The following is a 13,705-nucleotide window of genomic DNA, read 5'->3' as shown; positions in this document are numbered from 1 at the left end:
CTTTTTCAGTCAAGCTTTTCCACAAAGTGTATTTTAGAGAAGATTCAGTGGAACACCCCATGCAGAAATACAACTGTGATTTCAGTGTGAAACAATTCAATTTCAAAATGTTGTAGTCCTATTTTTGGTCCATTTTCATGGATTTATTTGGTGATTGAGAAGTAAATAATCACTTGATCATTCATAATGTAATAAACCTTCAAATGAACTGCAAAACTTTCTTAAAGAGGAGTTTTGCAGGAGAAATAAATAGGCAGATAAACTAGAACTGTTATGTCTTTATCTTATAGAATATACCAGACACCTGAAAATGTAGACCAGAGGAAGAAAATTATCCTTTTCAGCAACTGCTTTGAAGGATATTCTTTCTAATCTGCTAACAAAGGAGCTGAATTGTTCCTTGGGTTTGCAGAATTCTCCTGGGTATCATGATAACAGATCAATCTCAGAAACATAACATTCCATTTTACACTAAATAAGGATATGGCATGATTTCCACTCTTGGTTGTGCTGATAGCATCCATCCATAATCAGCAAAGTGATTCCCAAGAGAACAGAAGGCAGAGAGCCTGCAAAGAGAAACATGCAGAAAACACAGATAAAAACAAGAAATGGATGGGCAATGTGTGTGGGGAAATATGCCTGGGTCTCAAGCAATGATGTATCATATACTTGAGAAATGACATATGGCACTTGCCTGCAACCCTGGCTGGCTCAATGCCCAGTGCAATGTGGATTATACATAATTGCTTCACACCACTGAAAAGCCCTTCTGCACACTATAAACATATTCATATTAACTTCTTCCTAATGAGACAGGAGATAGTGACAAGAAAAAATAATTTCAGAGAGGAGTACCATGGATTGCAGAGCAACTGGTGCGACATTTTATGCAATATATTACATTGTTTGTCTACATAGCATATCTTGAGATGCATCCAAATAACAGTTTCTAGTTTCATGGTCTCCATATAAATATGTACTATCAAAAAAACAAAAACCCCTTCTATACATTGTTCAGGAGCGAGTGATTGTTAAAATATTTCTTACTGGACACAAGACAAGACCTCATAGCCCCTGTGCAGGCCCACAGAACAGCCTTCCTCAAATTTTCCTCAGTATGAAAAGAAGAAAAAACAGCTCAGTAGCTATCTTATCAATTTACCCAAAATTGCTGTAGCAAAAAAAAAAAAAGGGGGAAAAAATTCAAAAAAGGAAAAAACCCTGTATCTCTGTACTTCTTACTGATTTTTATTTCATTTTCCAGAGTAATCTATTCAGAGCTACTTACTCTGCAGAGGGCTGCAGCCATCTGCCAGCCTTGAGCTCCAGTCAGAGGACTCCTGTCCACATCTCTTAAGCTAATTATGGGCCAGGCACACTCAAACTCCATTTTATGCTACATGCTTTTTTCCGGGATATGTTCATTGTATAAGTTTTGAAGGTTTCCTTCAATGGCTTTGAGAGACATTGTGGTGCTCCAGCAGCAGGAGAATGCAAGCTCTCTGCTCTGCTTGTTTGCTGAAAAACACTTCCATCATCTCCTCCCAACACCACCACTTCCTTACCTATAATTATGCTATTCAGTTCTTACTATAAAGTGCTAGAATTATAGAAACAACTCATTTGAAATGTGCAGACTGCTTCCCTGTAAAACATTTGGCTCTGCCCTTGCAGGAATAAAGCTGTTTTATGCTCTAAATAAAGAGTAGGTTGCAATGCCACATGGCTGCTCATTATCACTACATGAAACTAACTGTAATAAAATGCACATGCCCCATGAGGTAACTCCTAAATGGATTGGGTTGAAATTCCCTGACACTTCCATTTCTACAGCCCAACACTTGTTTGTGAGACACGCAGCAAGGTGGCAGGAGGCATGGGCAGATGTCTGCCCCTGTCTAAAGGAACCAATGGCAGGAAGGTCACTGGATTTTCATCCAAATATCTTCAATTGCTTTCATGAACTGTGTCCTCTGACTTTCATTTATATTCACTTGCAGCCTCTGCTGCTCCTGGTATACATCTGGGTGTTGTCAGGGTCCATAAATCTGTCTGAGTGCTGCCAACTGTTACCCACATGAATTCCAAAAACCAACATCACTAGATTTAAATTCATCAGAAAAATAATCTGATCGTATTTCCAGAACAGTCTATCTAATTTCTGCCATGGATATCAAGGGGAACAAATCACCTGGAGAAGCCAATAATAGTTTTGTAAATATGCATGCATTTGAAGCCACTTTTTTTAAAGGAAGTCTCAGTTCCTTACTGCCATCTTATTGTGACTTTAAAAAAACCCAAATAGATGATTATAAACTTTTTTACATCTTTGACATATGATTGAATTCTCACTGCTTAATAGAGAAGCCATTAATTTCTTTAATCCCATTCTGCAGGCAAAGAAACTGAGGTGCAAAGCCAGTCAATTTTATCATACATATTTAACTTTTAAAATTCCTCAAGATTTGCTATTAACATTCTTGAGATTTTAGTCCTTTGTTAAATTTTACAACATCAACATATTCAGAAATATTTTGAGGATTTTTAATTAGCTCTAGCACAGAAATAATCTCACAAATGCACCAGTGCATCTGCATCTGATTATTCCATTACCCAAATGTCCATGAGCAGCAGGCAGCAAACAAGAGATGTTAAATAAAACTTTCCATCATCGGACCAAATTTAGTTGATGTAATAAAATACTTTACAAATATGGACAAGTGAAATGTTCCTCTTTTTAGAGATGGAGAAACTAAGGCACACAGAGATTTTCAAAAATCAGACAAACAACCAACAAAATGTGGATGAAAGCCCAGATTTTCTGACTTCATCCTATTAGTCATTCAATGCACTAAGTCAGAACGGCCAGACAGAATTCTGATCTGACACTTAAAAGTTAATACATATGCAGAAGCATTGAAATTTTCAGGCCTTTTAAATAAATTTGAATGAAAATTTAGCATGAGAAATCTACCTTTTATAGTGATACACCTAATAGTGCTCTCTGTAACAGATCATGTTTGAGAATTTCTATCAGTGTTACGTCAAATGAACAAACAGTGAGAGGGCCGTTTTAAGCAGTGCACACCACACTGAGGCTTTTAAACCACGATTTACCTCTTTATTCTTCATGGGCCCAAATCAATAATCTCAGAATTGAGAAATGTTGGCAAATGCTTAATCAGCTGCACATACACCACTGCAGATGCAATGTGCACGTGTGCACACACAGACACAAAGCTGAGACCCATGCCAGTTTCCAGATGAACAACTAGCACTTTGATGAACTCACACTCACACAGAAGCTGCACATGCCCTGGATGCTTTCAGGTATCTGAGATCAATAAATGCATTAACCAGGTCTTTACAATGCCATTTTAATTTTTTTCCCACTGAATGATGAACAAAATGGATGGGTCAGGCAAGTGAGTGGCTGCTGCTGGTTCTAGCTCCCCTTGCCACTGAAAAACCCAAGTCTCTGAATTTTGGGCAGAACTGTGAGAAATGGGGATGGCTGCTTCTGTGTGGGAAGGACTTATTGGTCCCAGTTTGCATCAGACCAGCAGATGTTTGACTGCTTTCTTTATATTAATTCTGTGAACCTCTGCCATTTTGAGAAACAGAACATAATAGACAGAACAACACTGAGAGTTTTTAATCATGGACACTGCAAATGTCCAGCTTTCAAGAGGATTAATGATAATCACAAAGCCCACTTGCTGTATCTTGCACATAGCCATTGCATATTCTAAAAATCTTGGCTGAAGAGTAATAAACATAGGAAATCTAAGAAGCCTTTTTTCATGTTTGCCTGTTGTTGCAAGTGCATATAAAATTTTATTTCTTTATGGTCAATCAATATGCAAGCATCAGCTGAATGTGAGTCCTATTCATCCCTTCTATCACTACATTTGGTTTTATAGCTGTATGAAAAGCAGTTAGCTGCTCTATTTTTTAAATTCTGTTAACATAACACATCTCTGGGACATTGAGAAAAATTTTAGGAAATACCTAGGTCTCAATAACAGATAAAATGGGATAAAATGCCACCAAAAAAGCTGCAAAAAAGACCAAGACAATCAGTAACTCCAGCTGTTTCCCCACTGACAGCAGGAGCCCGACATGTCTCACTCCAGGATGCCCCTTGGGGATTAAAAGTTCAAACTTTTGCAGATGTCATAAACTTAGTAAAAACTTAAATTAAAGATCACTGAAGTAAAAATATATGGAGGAATGGTCTGGGTTGGGGGTTTTGAAATAACACATTGACATATTTTATACAGATACACAAATTAAGACTGGACCAGCCCCACAGGACAAGCAGTTTTTCCATCCTAGAGGGAGATCTCTCTGCATGTAATGAGTGAAAGAATATTCCCAAATGGGCTCTATGTTCACCTTTCTGGTAAAAAGCAAAACCCAGTTGCATTTCACATTTTTTAAAGAAAACCCATTGTGAGGTGGAGGTGGGGCTGACAGCAGAGAGTGGGGTGCAGCCCCAGCTGACATCTCCCTGTGCTGTGGGGTGTCCTGGGGCAGAGGGCAGAGCCTGGCAGCCAGGGCTGATCCCGCTGCCCCGGACAGAGGCAGGACATGGGGACAGGAGCAGCCCTGGCCCAGCAGGACCCGTGGCTGAGCAGAGCAGGGCTGTGCCATCACAGCTGACATGGGCTGTTGGTGGGATGAGTGAGACCCCAAATTGGGTAGATTGGGGCCTGTAAGACCTCTTAATGCCCAGACAAATAGCTCCTCATCCATGTTTGCCTGCTGCTGAATCCAGCAGCCCGCATTTGGGAGCAGGAAATGCAGGGCAGTGTGTGCTTTACTGAGAGCTCAGACACTGGGAGCCTGATTCTGGGCCAATGAGAGCCCATCCAACCCTTTCCTGTATCAGGCAAACATCAGGCAGCTCCAGTTCAAATCATGGTAAGGACAAAAGCAACTGAGGTGGAATCTCAACAAGGTCACTGAAATAGCCAAACAAGGTTGGGGTGGAGAGAGTTGTTACATAATGTCTATCAAATACATTGGTGCCTTCCTCACAGCAAGGACAGTTCCACCTCACCATTACCCTTGTCCAAGGCCAGGACAAACCTACCATGCTGTAGCTAATGGATACTTTCAAATTCTTTAACTTTAAAATGTAATGAACCACCTACTCTTTCACAAGAGTAATTGTTTTCCACATATTGCTTATTCATAAACTTTGTATGTAATCCTGACTCTTCATTTCCTATTTACTCTAGTGACCAGATCCTCTATGGTGCACAGGCAGTCCTGACACCATGCTTTAAACCTGGGTACATGTGCAAAAACCTTTGTTCAATAATTATGTAAAGTTAGTGGGGTAGAAGGAAATGTTATCATTATGTTTTGCTCCAGAGGATGTGAGGAGAATTTAAATAATCCAGACACAGCAAAAGCTTTGCTTCAAGCTAGGCAATTAAAGTATTTCAGATTCCCGCAAGTCTATTTAAAGCAACTTAAATCTTTTGGATGGCCAGTAGTTCACTCCAGCCCAGCTGCTTGCACTGGCTGAGCTTCCTTAACACTCTGCACAAAATGCACAGGAAAATGGCTTCAGCTCCTGGTGCACATTAATACAGATGGGACACTGGGCTATGGATTCATCTCCAGAAAATATTCTAAGCTACTTTGGTCTACATAGAAATACACAAGTTCCCTTATAAGGCCTAGTGCTGTTTCACAGGCTTATGGACTTCACTCATGTTGGTGAGAGTTCCACACTCAGAGCAGTAGCAGCCAGAAGTTGGTTTTGAACAGCTTGTAGAGCTTTGGAACATTTAACTCTCTCAGTCAATAAGTACTTTCCATCATTTGCTGACAGTATTGAAAATCACAGCTCTACAGCAGCTGGGTTGGGCAGGATATGTGCAGGCTCTTTGGGAGGCCATACAGGGCTCTCAGTGCCCGGGTGCCTGGAGCTGCTCGCAGCCACCGAGCAGCTCAGCCTACATGCTGCCAAGGAGGAGGCCCAGTGCCAATAAGGGGATAGGGGATGGAGGTCACTGGAAGGGAAAAGTATTGTTTGCTTCCATCAGCTTAAGTGTGTCTAAAAACCAGCAGAGAAAATATTGGTATCTTGCACTGTGCAGCACATTTCTCCCACCATTCCATCCCACCAGGATACAATACAGACTATAGTCAGCCTCTAGAAAAATGAAAAATAGGAGAGTCATTCATCTTTTGGGATAAACCTAAGGAAAAAAAAATCATAAACCCAAAAAGCCCAGAGACATTGCCTCAAGAGGTCTGGTCAGTAATTTGTTCGAAGGTCTCCTGCATGCAGTTTTAGCAGAGGCTGGAGAAGTAGGGGAATTCAAGAGGAGGAACCACAAGAGTGTTAGAAACTGCAGAGGTGCAAACTGATATCACCCTAGGATATCTATAAAGCCTAGAAATTCTAGAAATAGGGGTTTTTTTAATAAGTACTATTTTAATAAGCTCAAACTAAGAGCAAAGACTAATTCAGAGAAATATTATTTTGTAGATATTTCTTGTAAATAATCACAACTACATCAGAGATTTCAGACTCCAGTAAGTTACAAAAATGTTTATAATGTTTGAGAGCTTTACACTCCCAAAGGATTCCAGTGCAGTCCATAAATTCACAAGTAACTTCATCTAATTAGTATGATGCTCCCACAGAGATGAAAAGCAGCAGCCCATTTAAGAGCTCACATTGCCCCTCCACAAGGTGTTACATGGTAGGGAAAACAACACTTTGATCCGTTGAAATAGTGGGAAGTGCAGACAAGCAAGACAGAATTACAGAAATTAGAAATGGGCCTATGCATCAAATGGATGCCCTGCTCTTAGGGAAGTCTTTGTGCTCATCTGGAGCCTGCCATTACTGACCTCAATATTCTGGTGGCTTGTGGAGTGTATTCTCCAGTATTCTGGAAAGTTGATACTAGCTGTTGAGAAAAAAGCCACAACATTAGTAAAGTTTCAGCAGTGTCCTACATTCTCTTTAACTGCATCTTAGTCAAAAGCTAATCATACCTGACCTTGTTTATCTAGTGATACCTAACAGAAATCCAACCCAGCAAGCGTGTTTCACCTAATTCATACTGAAGGGGGTAGGAAAAGCCAAGTAAACAGTTGCAATTTTAATGTGGATAGTGTAGGCTTTTTAGTCTGATTTGCAAAAGAGAAATAAAATATTTTATTCCATTTTCAAATATTAAAGTGTGAAAGATAAAATACTGGGAAGTAACATTTTCCCACAACAAATAAAACCAAGATATTAGATATTATTACTACTGTGAACATATAAAGATGTCAGGTACTAACTGTCCCTATTGGAGGAGATTTTTTAGCATTTCCTTTATGGGGTGGAGTGCTGGGCCTTTAACAGTGAAAGCAATGATTGGAACCTTTTCCCCCAGCTTTATGTTTTTGTCTTTAAATGCTCTATCAAAATTGTTTTGAACTTCTGCTGCAAACAAAATCTAAAGAATCAATTTTTATTTTATTTATATTCTCATCATTTTTCTTCCTTCCTTTCAACTGCAGTTCTTACCAGCTTTTATTATAAATAAAAAAGAACTAAAATCTTGGAGACAGGCTTTGTGGTGAAAAGTCTCACGCTGCTTTCTAAAGTGATCAAGGCTAATCATCTAACAGCTACAAACTGAAAAGAAAAATCAGCTCTAAAAGAAAAATCAGAGATTCTAAAGCAAGGGACAGCCAACCCAGTCAGATAATCCTAAGAGGTTTGGTTCTTTCAAGTAACAAATTCCATTTGAAGTATTCTTATTTCTTTGCCTGTGAAATTTAGTGATAACTAAGTAGGTACAGGGTTCATATACAAATAAATAAGGATATTTTTGAGGTCAGTCACTATTTCTTGTTTCTTTGCACATGACAGCAATGAATCAAGTTGTATAGCAGCAATGGGCATCAGATTTAAACTCATTATATGGACATTTACAAGCACAAGTGGATTTTGAAATTTGTGAACAAGGAAGTAGTACATACAATACTGAATACATCTCAGTCATACAATTAAGTGCCTGTAGGTTTAACAGAGCTGTTATGGTTCCATTATGTACCACTTGCACAGCCTAGGGACCTCATTTTCAGGAGCTCTATCCATGATGAGTAACACAGATCTGTGGAGAGCTGATGGCTCCAGTCAGGAAGAGCCAGAATACACTCTGTTCATGTCTGCTGCAGCTGACTTTCAATAGCCAGTGGATACCCACACTCCAACATTTTTATTGGAAACATTATAATGTGGCATATTCTGCACATTGTATTTAACCATGCCTAAACCCTTTGCCTTGACTTTGCTAATCCTCAGTTGCAGTGCAGGGATATCAGGGTACCATCACAATTAGTTCCAAGTGCCCACTCAGAGAGTGGAGACTGTCTGGAGCCAGGGAAAAGCATTTTAGTATCAGCACAGTGCAGCTTTTGGCAGAGGCACGCAAAAAAATTGACAGCATTGCACTAAACTGTATTCACAGCCATAGCTAATGTCTCCAAGAAAGTAATCAAGCATAACTAAGAGCAAAGTCAAGAATCTACAAAAGCAGAAATTTATCAAGAGCAATGGAACTTTGTATTACTTAAATCAAGACTGATAATAGTCACAGAATCAGATGACCCTGACCAGCTTCAGCATAAGCTGAAGATACTGACCTAGAACAAAACTCAGGCATAATGAGTGTTTTCAGTAATGTAGTATCTTCCAAGTTTATGTAATTGTCCTTTCCATTTCATTCAATATCTTACTCTCTATGCTCACATTGCTCTCATGTTAATCCCCAATTTAGCTTTCCTTCCACAATGTGTAACCCTGGCAATCAGGCAGAATCTTTCTGCATGCAGCCTTGGTATTTTTCTTATGCATTTACAGTGTAATAACTTTCATATCTAAATATATATATTGTTTTAGCTAAGTATTTTAACACATAGTAGAGTTGGGGTGCAGTACAATAAAAAAAAGACCAACCAATCTGAGGTAGCTCAGAAAAGTAAACACACTACAGTCAGAGAAATGCAAAAGGCTTCAAATTTCTTCCTGCATTTATTTTTCAATTTGACCTTTCCATCATTTTCTGATTATCTGCAAGGTTTTTTTTTTTTTCAACTGAGATGCCAATGGTTCTAAGAAACTCATCTGAGTCTCATCTGGACTAAGCTATTAGGCAGTCTGATATTTTCAACTGCTTTGAGCAGTAGGCTGACACAGCTGGTTCAAAGTTAAAACACACCACATCATGAGCTGTCACATGTCAGTTTGCCTCACATGCATCCACAAAGCTGAGTGCTTAAATAAAAACCAAATGCCCTCAGAAGTGACCATATCTATCATAACATGAGTCACAGAATCACAGAATCATCTGGGTTGGAAGTGACCTTCAAGACCACGGAGTCCAACATCAACCCAACATCACCACCATCATACCCAAGCCGTGTCCCCAGGTCCAGCTGTTGAGACACCTCCCAAGTGCAGGCAGAAAATTTCTGCCATTGGGAACCAACTCCTGTGTCCTAGCAGGAAGGACCAGCCTGAAAGCCTGCATAGACCAATTTCTTTGGGCTTTTCTTGAAACCAAATAATTTTGGAGCGCTTGGCAGCTGACAAAATCTTACACAGCTGGACAGTCCATGGCTTCGAGCCCCAAGCCCGAGGCCACCAAGCTCCAGAAGGACCCACTGGCCATCCCCAGCTCACCGTGCCAGATGCAGTACCTGCTCCTGGAGCTCAGGAACTGCTCCTCCTCGGAGCTGTCCGATGAGCCATCGTTATCAGAGGAGCTGTCCCTGCTGCTGGTGCTGGATGAAGGCTGGAAACCTTGATGGGAGGCAGGAGCACCATGAGAGAAGAGGCTGGAATCGCAGGTTCCTCCGGCTCAGCCAGCATCTCAGCAAAGCACATCTCAAACACATCCTGTTCTGGAATGCCTGTTAGAGTTACGTGAAGCTATGTACCATCATCTCATCAAGCTGACTGAGAACACCTCTTCTGTATTTTTAGAGATACAAGCCACAGCATATAACTAATCTGAGAATTAGCAGAATTGAACATCAGTAACATTAACACTTACTGCTCATATCTCACTTGTACAAGTATTTTCAGTTGTTAAATTAGGTTCTTTTTAGCTAATGATAGACACATAATATATTCACTGTGGGGAATATTGTGTGGTTTTGAAGTATTTATTTTTTATCAAACAACTGATTCTCTGTGAGAAGAATATCATTTGCTTTCCGTCAGTCATGCAGTGTTCTCCTGACAGTCTGAGCCATCTGTATAAACCAATATACTTGGTCTGACTTTATCAACTCTCCATATGGCTATAAGCTTACTTAGGTTTGTTACTCTATACTTCTGATTACATCAGAAGAGCCCAGCATTTGGCTCACGTACCGTGTACAGCCTGAAAGGAGAACTAAGCCATTGGAGCCTGCTCAGAGTGTTCTGCTCTCCATTGCCAGAGCTTTTCAGAGTGCACTGCCCTGGGCTCTTAACCCCATCCTGCCCTGCCAAGCTGCACAGCAAAAGTGCCCACATATATTCTAATTTCTTCTGTCAGTGCCAGGACTGACAGAGCATCAGCAGAGTTGGTGGTGTTCACCTCCCCCCCAGTCACCAAAATGAGCCATAGGATCTGCTCTTCCAAGAAGAATGGATCCAGCTGGATCACATAATTCATTTAGAAGAGATGAGAGCTGTGCCTCGGTGTCTGCTGTGAAATCTGAGAAAACTGATGGACTATTGGTGACAGCATAATGCTGCCCTAGCAGGAAAATGAAGACAGACTGCCAAACTCTACTGATTTGCTAATGATGCTTATCAGCTGTAACCATCCAAAGAATTGGAAGTGGCAGAGTGGTGAGAAGAAAATCCTCAGGGAAATCAGTCTTAGAAAAACTTCTGAAATTAGCCAAAGGAGTTGGAGGGCTCTAATTTGTTGAAGACTATTATTAGAGTTAAAAGTTCTCTTAAATGAAACAGCAAAACTTAGAGGTGATTTTGCAGGTTTTGGCCACGGGATGCCTTTAGAGCTGTCTTTCTCATGTACTATATCTATTGGCAAAATGGTTTTAATTTAAAGGACCTTTTATAAAGATGTCCAAAACTTAATGAAACTTCCAGCCTTTTAAAGATACGATTATTAATCAGAGTATCTATGAAGGTGAGAGTAGAGATGTTCTGTGTGAGCATGGCCTTGGCCTAGCTGGCGAGTCAGCACAGCTCTCAGGGCTGAGGACAACTGGACTGTGGGCCCCACATACCCAAGGGAAAGCAAATAACCCAACACTCTGCCACGCCAAATTAAAACACAGGGTCCATTGTGGGGCAGAGCCTGTGACTGCTTCATCACTGTGGTTGAGTTCAGAAGTAGAGCAAACCTCCAGAATAACAATATAACACAGATGATAGCATGTTAGAGTTACAGTCTACCCAAATTAGGAATTAAAGAATTCCACACATAATGATTATGTAAAAATCAGATATACTTCACTGGGCCTAAGCTCTACTCTTTCTTAAAAAAAGCATCTACCACTATTTTGACAGTTCTCATTGTCTGATTTGCTCTTAGTTGGATCTCCTCACATAAGAAAATTCACCACCTTAGCTAACCCTTTTTGTCCAGAACCCTTTTTGTTCACAACCCTTTTTGTCCAGAAAAACGGTACTCAATTCAGGTATAACCCTGGCCTGGCAGACTCTCAGGGATAACTGGGGCATTTAGAAGAGGTTTTACAGTTCTGCCATCTGGTACCACAGTCCTAATGATCTGCATTCCCCGTGGAAATGCCTTAGGGCAGAGTGATTCTTCCTTGATATGGATCTCCCACATGCAATTTCATCCAGCAGAAGGCAAGAAGGGCTTTCTCTGCCAGATATCTATTGTCAGTAAGTCTTCAGTAGCATTATTGTAATGGAGCATTATCTGGTGTTCTGCTCATGTTAGATATATTCAGAGTGTTTTTATTTCCTCCTTCCCCTGTTCCTGCGGATGTTGTACATTTTTGAAGCACTATTATTAAAATAGCACTTTGCTGCAAAAAGTTTGATGAAACCTTATTTTAGTCTTGTATGAAGTCTGTCAAAATCCACATTCTTCTGAATCTGGATAGATTTGCTACAATTTCTGTTTTATAAAATAAAATTGGAAAAAAGGGTTCAGACGATATTGAAGTACTCTTTTGCCATTTTTGGAATAGAATATAGCAGTGTTCTGTATTGAAAGAATCACAGGTTATTCCTCTGCAGAGGAGAGATAAGATATATTGTAAATGCTCTATATCAAGAACATCAGTAGCTTACTAATGACCTCAAAATCAGAAATTAACTGTTTAAAAATGGAAACACAAATGCACACTGAACATAAAGTGATTTGCAGATAACATCAGAAAATCTGAGGCATAAAATGAGATGTAACCAGCAAAGGACATAAAAGAAAGTGAGAAAACTTTTATAAATACAGTCAGGATAAAAGACCGAGAACATTTCACTGGTCTTAAGGAGGAATAGTGAAAAATTTATGAAGCAATGTAAAAGAACAAAGTGTTCAGTGCCTGAGCCTTCATAAAAAGAGTATTTGTGATCAGATTCTTAACACATTTCAGTGGTGTGGAACACCAGCTAGAGAGAACAGATAGCAGATATTTAGTTGCGACATGTGTGCATGATAATGGACCCTGCTGAAATCCACCTTGCAAGATTAAGGAATAATTGAAACAATCTGAACTACTTTGAAGACACACAGATGGCTGATCAGAATGATTATAGTGGTCTCCTACAGGGAAAGAAAAAGAAAAGATGGAAAATTGTAGGCTAGTCAATCCATGTTTAACACCTGGAATGATACCACAACAAAATGTGAAACATTCTGTGTATAAGCATCTAGGGACATAAACATGATAAGAAACAGCCAGCTTGTATTTATCAAAATTAAGTGTGATAAACCAAGCTAAGTTCTTTCCAAGTGAATAACTTGGCTTTTCAGAATAATTTGCCTTTTTGGGTGGAAGAAGGTAAGTAAAGAAAATGGATGTTCAGTTTATTGAAATTGTGGCAGTCTCAGACAACCTCCTCCACAAACTAACACAGGGAATATGGTTTTTATTATACCACCATAAAATAACCCTGCCAGCTGTAGAAAATGCCTGCTTCAAGAATAGTCAATTCTCAGTTCCAGTTTGAAATACTGAAACCCTTCTTGTTCTCAGCACACCTGTGATGGGAAGGGCTGATTTCCTGCAGGCACCAGAGCAGCCCTGTGCAGAGGAAATGTGCCCGACCTTATCTGCGCTTATCACCAGCAGAGCCAGGAAAGCTCGAGGCAGAGGGTTCATCTGGAAGCAATGAGACATCTCTGCAGAGCAGCCACCAAGCCAGTTCCAGCTCTCTGCCTGTGCATGGGACTGGAGCTGTCAGGGCAGAGGGAAGCAGCCACGACTCTCTTCCAGTGACCCTGGTTGTCAGTGACTGTCAATGCGATCAGCAGTTTTATCCCATCTGTAAACCAAACTGTTCCTAGGAAAGAGTGATGGGGATTGTGCTACATCACTGTGGAATCTGCCTGTGCTTGAGTTTCTCTTTCCTGGTACCCTTTGGCCTGAAGATCCTATGACTCTGGCAGGTGGAAAAAAAATGCCTCTCTCAAAAGCATCTTTTTCAACATTTCTTCAGTAGAAAGGGAGGACACAAATA

General features: G+C 40.2%; 1 long non-coding RNA gene across 1 annotated transcript; it reads right to left on the bottom strand.

Moving 5' to 3' along the window:
• Nucleotides 1-485: 485 nt before the first annotated feature.
• Nucleotides 486-10,058, bottom strand: LOC113458764 (uncharacterized). Its single transcript, XR_003379311.2, has 3 exons — nt 9,730-10,058; nt 6,883-6,941; nt 486-569 (listed from the first exon to the last, which is right to left on the bottom strand). It is a non-coding gene; the product is annotated as an uncharacterized LOC113458764 (long non-coding RNA).
• Nucleotides 10,059-13,705: the final 3,647 nt, after the last annotated feature.

This window comes from Zonotrichia albicollis, chromosome 6, assembly GCF_047830755.1.
Source record: "Zonotrichia albicollis isolate bZonAlb1 chromosome 6, bZonAlb1.hap1, whole genome shotgun sequence".
Taxonomy (NCBI): domain Eukaryota; kingdom Metazoa; phylum Chordata; class Aves; order Passeriformes; family Passerellidae; genus Zonotrichia; species Zonotrichia albicollis.
This window is presented reverse-complemented; position numbering and strand designations above follow the sequence as displayed.